Source organism: Sturnira hondurensis, unplaced genomic scaffold, assembly GCF_014824575.4.
Source record: "Sturnira hondurensis isolate 20B ecotype Veracruz unplaced genomic scaffold, ASM1482457v3 Scaffold0022824, whole genome shotgun sequence".
NCBI classification, from domain to species: Eukaryota; Metazoa; Chordata; class Mammalia; order Chiroptera; family Phyllostomidae; genus Sturnira; species Sturnira hondurensis.
Genome location: NW_028095455.1, coordinates 403,544 through 411,404, shown reverse-complemented (window position 1 = coordinate 411,404; position 7,861 = coordinate 403,544).

The window sequence follows — 7,861 nt, the reverse complement described above, 5'->3', positions numbered from 1 at the left end:
AGAGAGAAGATAAATAACTTGAGCAAATTATTCTCTCATTCTCATGCTTTCTCTCTTTCCTCCCCACTTCCCCCAACTTTAAGAAACTTCTTTTTTAAGAACACAGATAATTGTCAAATCCTCTTAGGGTCACAGGTCAGGGGCATTACAAGTTTAAAAATAAACAACTTTTTATTGTTAAAGCCAACACAAAAAAGAACATTGAAGGTTGCCAATAAAAACAAAAAAATAAAACACCATGACGTAGGTTTTAGGCTCAGCAAGCATGAATATTAAGTTTCAAAGGCCCAACACCAACACTATCCAAGTTGGGGCCGGACAACACAGAGGGAGATAGTCACCCCCATCCCCCCAGCCTCATACCCCCAAACAGACGATCAGATAGCCTGTCTGTGTCATCAGGAAACCTGGAGAAACCACCAGGGAGGCCAGGACATGTCTTGCGTTCTGGAGAATACCGGAAGGCTGACATGCTCGATCCAGCCATAAGCATGAATGTCAACTGAAAATCTCTATACATGGTTTCTCAAAAGGCAAATAAAGCTTAAAAATCTGCCCATATGCAAAAAAAATGAGGGTGGGGAGGGATGGAGGTAGCACGCCTAGGTGTGCTCCAGAAGAGCTCCTTTTAGTCTGACACCGGAGGCTCCTTGCCAGGTCTCAGCAAGGGGGACTGTACAGGTGTCTCTTTAACTTTCACAAAAATTAAGTCTCCCCTGCTTGGTCACTGTGGCTGATAGGGGAACTGGAGAGTTAAAGATTTTAGCTGTAGTTATAGTTGAAAGGCTTAAGTGATAGAGGCACATGGAAAACTGTTATTCCAGGAACTGGCATTCACGACCACATGACTCCAGGAGCAATCCAACCTTTGTGCTCTGGCGGGGGTCTGCAGGCAATGGAGAGGGTCTCCGAGCCATTATGTTCCAGGGAGGAAAGTGGGCAGTCGCTGCCAGACTGCAACTCTTATTAACATTTTCCCCCAAACCCTTCCTTACCCTTTTCTTCTCCTTATAAAAAAGTTCTGCTTGAGATGAGATGTTAATATGGTTTTCGAGAATACATAACCTGCTGTCTTCTCAGATTGCCAGCACCTGAATAAAATGCCCATAAAGATTCAACTCCTGTCTCTAATTATTGGTCTGGTAGTGACAGTCAGCATCAGTGATGACTTTTCTGGTTTCGTGGCCACTTGGCCACTTATATCTGAGCCTGGGTTAAAAAAGCTAGAAGACTGCAGGAAGGCAGGCTCAGGATTTAGGATGCCGGTGTTTGACATAACAGGGTATCTAATTTTAAGGACAAAGTGTTTCCCTTAATATCAGAACCACTTTGTAGATTTGATTGAGTCTCCTGGGAGACTCCTGGGACTGCTGTCACAGTTTACAGAAGATCAAACATCAAAGTAAGAATCTACGCTGCTGGTATTGGCCTCTGTGTGGAGGAATGCTGGTTGTTTTCCATAGCTGTGGACTTTATAGTAGGCTTGCTCACTCTCTGCTCCTTCCTTCCTTCCCTCCTTCCCATAGGACATACAGGAAGAGTAAATACAGCTATGCAGCTGTATTTACTCTACCCCAGGCATGGTCCAAAATCCAGAAGAGTGGAACAGGGCTGTAAGTACACATTTCGGTTTCATGCTTTCAGTGTGTTCAAAACAGTAGTGTGTTACAGGAGGGGGGTGAGAGGGAAGAACCCAGTTCAGAACCTTCAGTTCCACATCAGCAAAAAATTCAGAAAGGCTTCTTCTACTTACTCCTTGTTTGATACAAAATAAACAGAGCTGTGGCTAGAAATGGGAGTGGGGAGGGGAGGGAAGCTTTTGACAAGACTCACCTTTCTCCTGAGAGAGAGAGAACAAAAGTCTGGCTAGCTATATCTGATCCACTCCAGCACTGCGTACTTTCTCCTAAATCTAGGGAGAAGAACTCTATCTCTAACCTGATTCTCAAGGAAATACTTTATATTTAGCAAGTGTGCCCTTGAGTTTTTAAAGGTGAGGCCTCAGAGGTTCCTAACTGGCAGTTGGTGGGAGGAATCTAGGTTACAGACCAATTTTGTTTGGCACATGTGACTGTCTTCCCTTTGTAAAATTAGTTTTAAACATTAACAGAGCTGAAGGTTTCACATAAATATTTGAGCTTCTGCCATCTTTTGAAACAGGAGATCTGGCTGTTCTAGGCCCTAAACTCTGTAGAGCAGTAGCCCCTGTTCCTGGTTTAGGAGGGGCTTGGGGTTGCAGTTGATCCCAGCCCCTGCAGCCCCAGCCTGATCTATTTTATTCTTCCTTCTCTGCCCATATCAGGGAATGGCTTGTAAATACTCTGTTCTGTCACTCCAAATAAGTCACAGCCACCCTGCTCTCACAATAGCACATGTGAATAACCAAAGTCTAGTCTTCGCTTGGGTTTTAATCTCTGAGTCTTTCCATTTGGGCTCTTAGCCTTCCAGGAGACTCTGAAACAGTAGCCTTACCTCTGGCTGGGATATTTGTGTTCAAAGAAATTAGAACCATGAAGTAATCAGGAGGAAATGGTTTAAAAAAACTTGAGGCTGGAAATGAAGTTCTTTCCTTTGTCTTCTCTAAAGAATTTTCTTTTCTTTTTTTTTTAAGATTTTATTTATCTTCAGAGGGAAGGAGAGGAGAGAAATATCAATGTATGGTTGCTTCTTGTGAGTCCCCTGCTGGGAAATGGCCTGCAACCTAGGCATGTGCCCTGACTGGGAATCAAACCACGATCGTGTGGTTCACAGGCCCGCACTCAATCCACTGAGCTACACCAGCCAGGGCTAAAGAATTTTCTTAAAAAGTGAAAAAGAGCCCTGGCCAGGTGGTTCAGTTGATTGGAGCATCATTGCATGATTCTCATGCCACCTGGTCCTCAGCCTACCTACTGAAAGATATTTGTTATTTGTATCTAAGATCCATTGTTGTCCCTATTCTCCTTTGAGCATCTTGGAAAAGCAGCTGTTGCAGAGGCTATTTTCAGTCAATAAGGGCTGATGAAGGTCACTGGCTCACAGGCCAAGTGACTCCAGTCCAGAACAGAGCCTGCGAGAGGAGTTCAGGGACTGCAGGAGGACATACCAACTCTGAGAGGGGCTGGGACAGAGACAGGGTCTTGGGACACGAACTTCTAACTGTGCCGAGCCCTGGCAGCGCACACCTTCATTGGTTTTTTAGTAGACTAAAGCACTGTTTTAGCATGGGGTCAGCCTCCCCCAGCCCCTTAACTGCTGAATCACCCCCTCTGTCCTGGCTTACCTGCTCTGCAGCCCAGGGAGAAATGCAAAGTCCTAGGTGTGTGACTTTCCAATAAATCCCCAGAGACGTTTGGCCTCCTGGGTTCTTTTCCTCTAATCCAAGGAGTGCTATGAAGGAGGAAAAAGAACATTTAAAATTCAAAGCCATTTAAAAATATATGCACTAATTCTGCATCACAGGCTGAATATAAAGAATAATTATGTGAAAATGCTCTCGAAATTTTTTTATTGCTTCAGCAATCGATTACCGCTGAATCTTGACCCTGAACTCTTTAGTCTAGCAATGTGCTTGATGAGCGCAGGCCAGAGACAAGCTTTTTTGACATCGTGTTCCCTTGCTGGATCCCGTCCATGTTGGAATCAATTTATAAGCTGCCTTCCTAGGGATCAAAATATAGTAGACTTTAAGTGTCTTCCTGAGCACAGGGCTGAGGAATCTGATTTCATGCCTGAGGCTCTTAAAGGGAACACTGAGCTTGTGGTAGAAAAGGTAAAAAAAAGAGAAATGAATAAGGAAGAAAAAAACATCACTCATACGTAACCACTGTCTTTGCCTCAGAATATTTCCTTCCATATATTTACTATTCATATGGTATATATATATATATTAAGATTTTATTTATTTATCTTTTAGAGGGGAAGGGAAGGAGAGAAGGAGAGAAATATCAATGTATGGTTGCCTCTCATGAGTCCCCTGCTGGCAACCGGCCTGCAACCCAGGCATGTGCCCTGACTGGGAATCAAACCGCCATCGTGTGGTTCGCATGCCTGCGCTCAATCCACTGAGCTATGCCAGCCAGGGCTCATACGGTATATTCTTTATTCCATTTTGTATCTTTATTTTTTTCTATTAATATTTATTACATGAGCATTTCCCCCTCATTATTGAATAGACTTTGGTAATGTTGTATTTCATACTAAATGGAGTTCTATACACTGGATGTACGATAATTTATTTGACCTTTCCTTTATTTTTTAAAAAAGATTACTTACTTTTAGAGAGAGAGGAAGGGAGGAGAAAGAGGAAGAGAGAAATATTGATGGATTGCTTCTCAGACAAACCCCTCGACTAAGCCCTTAACCCAGGCATGTGGCATATGCCCTGACTAGAAATAGAATGGGTGACCTCTCCACTTGAGGGATGATGCCCAACCAACTGAACCACACCAGTCAAGACAGACCTTTCGTTTATTTTTATATGCTGATATTAGATTTTTATTTATGAGCATTTTTGTGTTTTCCTTTTTCTTTCTTTCTTATCACATCTTCAATAGATTCCTATATGTAAAAATACCATATCAGAATATGTGAATTCTCTTAAAACTCCTGATACATCATGTCAGTTTGCTTTCCTGAAAGGTCCTTTCAATATGTTCCCAACCTGTGTTGTATAAAAGTGTCTATTAATTAAAATTGTATTAGCAGAGCCCTGGCTGGTGTAGCTCAGTGGATTGAGCACAGGCCTGCGAACTAGACGATCGCGGTTCCATTCCCAGTCAGGGCACATTCCTAGGTTGCAGGCCAGTTCCTGGCAGGGGCCAGTTCCCAGCAGGGGATGCACGAGAAGCAACCATACATTGATGTTTCTCTTCCTCTCTCTTTCCCTTCCCCTCTAAAGATAAATAAATAAAATATTTTTTAAAAAGCTGTTGCTGTGCAAAACAACTCTTAATGGCCCTGCTCTAGGTGTCCCATTCCCCAGTTCAGACTCATGGGGGTGAGGACATCCCATATTTTAAAAAATAATTGTGTTAGCAGGACATATTGTAATTTAAAACAAAACAAAAAACTCTCTTGGTGTGATGAGTTAAAAGTGATCCACATTTAAAATAATTTTTTTTAGATTTTATTTATTTATGTTTAGAGGGGAAGGAAAGGAGAGAGGGAGAGAAACATCAATGTATGGTTGCCTCTCGTGTGTCCCCTGCTGGGAACTGGCCTGTAACCCAGGCATGTGCCCTGGGAATCGAACTGCGATCCTCTGGTTCACAGGCCCACACTCAATCCACTGAGCTACACCAGCCAGGGTAAAAGTGCTCCACATTTTCACATGTTCCTTTAATACAAAGAATAAATGGCTTATATATCTTTCTATTAAAGCATTGGTATTTTTTCTTAGCGATTTTAACATATATTAAAGAAAATATATTTATTAAATTATAACAAATTATATAAAATAATACATAAATTAAATCCATATATAGAGGCAGAGAGTATACTATTCCCATGTTTTTATAAATTGTTGAGAATAATGTTCCAAGTTTGTCATTTGACTTTTCATTTTTTTTGGTGATTGTTTTTAAGATAGAAAAGCTTTTAATTTTGTGTATTCAATATGTGATTTTTCCCCTTATGATTTTTTATTAGAGTCCTTGTCCATTTTGATTCTTAATTATTATAATTATAGTTACCTTATTTAATTATAGTTACCTTATTTCTTATTGGTTAAAAAAGTTGTTTAATTCTGAATTCTATTTGATTTTTTGTTTTGGTGTGTTATATGGTATGAGTTTTGATTTGATTTTCTTTTCCCCAAAGAGCTGATTTTCTTCACCCTATTTGTTTCCAAAAGGCCCTTTCATCTAGATATAGGTTATTTCAAAACCCAGAGAACCTTCTTTCTAATTGGCCATGGAAAAGGGCAATCTGACATGGTGGTTTCAGCTAGTAATACAGCTGGGCTGGTTTTCTAACTCCTATGTGGCCACCAGCTACAGGGAATTAGGGAGCAGGAGGGAGGAACCGTGGGGTGCCATTGTGCTCCTCTTAGGCTCATGGGGGTAGAAAAGCTCCGAAGAAAAAGAGGGTTTACAGATCTGGCCTAAGTACCTGTTAGAATGCCTGGTTCTGCCAGTTCGGCAGTTTCTAGGCTGCCTGATTTATTGGAGGTGCTCCCTGTAGCTGATCATTGTCACTAGCCCTTGAATGTTCCATTACAGAGCTTTGTAGTTAGGAAGCCCCAGCTTCAGCCTCAAAGGGTCAAAACAACAACAACAAAACCAACCTAATGGTGATCCCCAGACCTGGTCTTGCTTCTTTATTTCTGGCCCTTTAAACAAAACTAGCCCACCCTCACACCACCTCAATAAGCACATAAAAATTGGCTGCAGGCAATGATACCCATCTACATACAATAATTGCCCAAGATTTCTTTTGCATTTGGAATATATGTTCTTGATTTCTCAATCTTCATCTTGCTCTACCTGTCAGTTTCGCACTTCTACTTCTGTCTTTTGCAACTGGTTTGGGTTCTCTGATTACTTCTTGGTGAGGCACCTCTCTTGATTTTAATGCCACTATAACATCAGGTGAAAGGCATCCTGCCAACCACAGTCCCAGAGAACTTTCACCAAGTGCCTTGAGCGAACCAAGTGCCTTGAGTGCCTTGAACTTTCACTCAAGTCCCATCTTCCAAGGGAAGATGCACATAGGCTATGGGGTGACCTCTGTGGAAGGCAGAGACTGGCAATCCACAATTCTGACAGCTTACGTGCCCTTCTACTCACCTTAGACAGGTTACTGGGAAATAGTGGCGAGATGACAAAACAGAAGGGACTTGGGACATCTCCGTGCTTGTGGTAGGTCCAGCTCTCACTTTGTCCTAAAGGGACACACAAGAAAAACACAACTGCCTCACAAGCCAGATGAACTGAAACGACTCCAGTTGGGGCAGCCTAAGCCCTTCACATTTCCTTCTGTCCTCATCAGCAATTTGATGTGTGGGAACTAGAGGATGTGTTTCAACTCACTTTCTGCACAAATAAAACTACAGTTCAATGGCCTCAAACACTTCAAAAAATAGACATTAGAAAAGCTTTTTCTTCGCCTCTGTGATCTAGGTGTCGTCATTGTGCTGATACCAAGATTCTGAGTGACGTCACGAAACATAAGTTGGAGCATGACTTTTACTGTTTAAAACAGCCCCAGAATCCTTGCTGTGACCCAGGAGGTCCTCCTTGCACTGGCCCCTACCTATTTCTCTGACCTTGCTTCTGTCACTGTCCCCTTGCTCAGTCTGCTTTAGCCACATACCCTACTCAGTGTTGCTTCTGAACAGCCCAGCTCGTTTCCTTCTGTCTGCAACGGTCTTGCCTCAGGTTTTTATGGCCCATTCCTCATTTCATTCAGGACAGTTCAAATGTTGTCTTCTCAAAGACATTGTTGATCCCCCTATTTAAAACAGCAGCCTTGTTCATTTTCAATTCCTTGATTTACTTTTCTTCATAGCACTTTATAACACATTTTATTCACCCATAAATGCACACACATACTTGTTCATTGTCTCCCTGCTATAATGTAAGCTCTGGGAAGGCAGAAACATTGATTTGTTGTTCTGTGTATTTTCCCACCTTGATCAATATCTGACACAGAGTAGATATCCAACAACTTGTAGCTTGAAAATATTTACATGTGAATACCATGGTTTACACAAGTCTAGAAAAAACTGTCTCTTAAGACCCCAATTATAATAACTCTACCTCTTCCACCTAGAGCTCTTTAATTACTGAAACAGGAAAATGGCTTTTAATCCAATTTGCAAAGGGCTGTAGGAGGAAAAAGTTCTGGACAATAGTGTTTAATGAGACTTACCTGTAAGTGT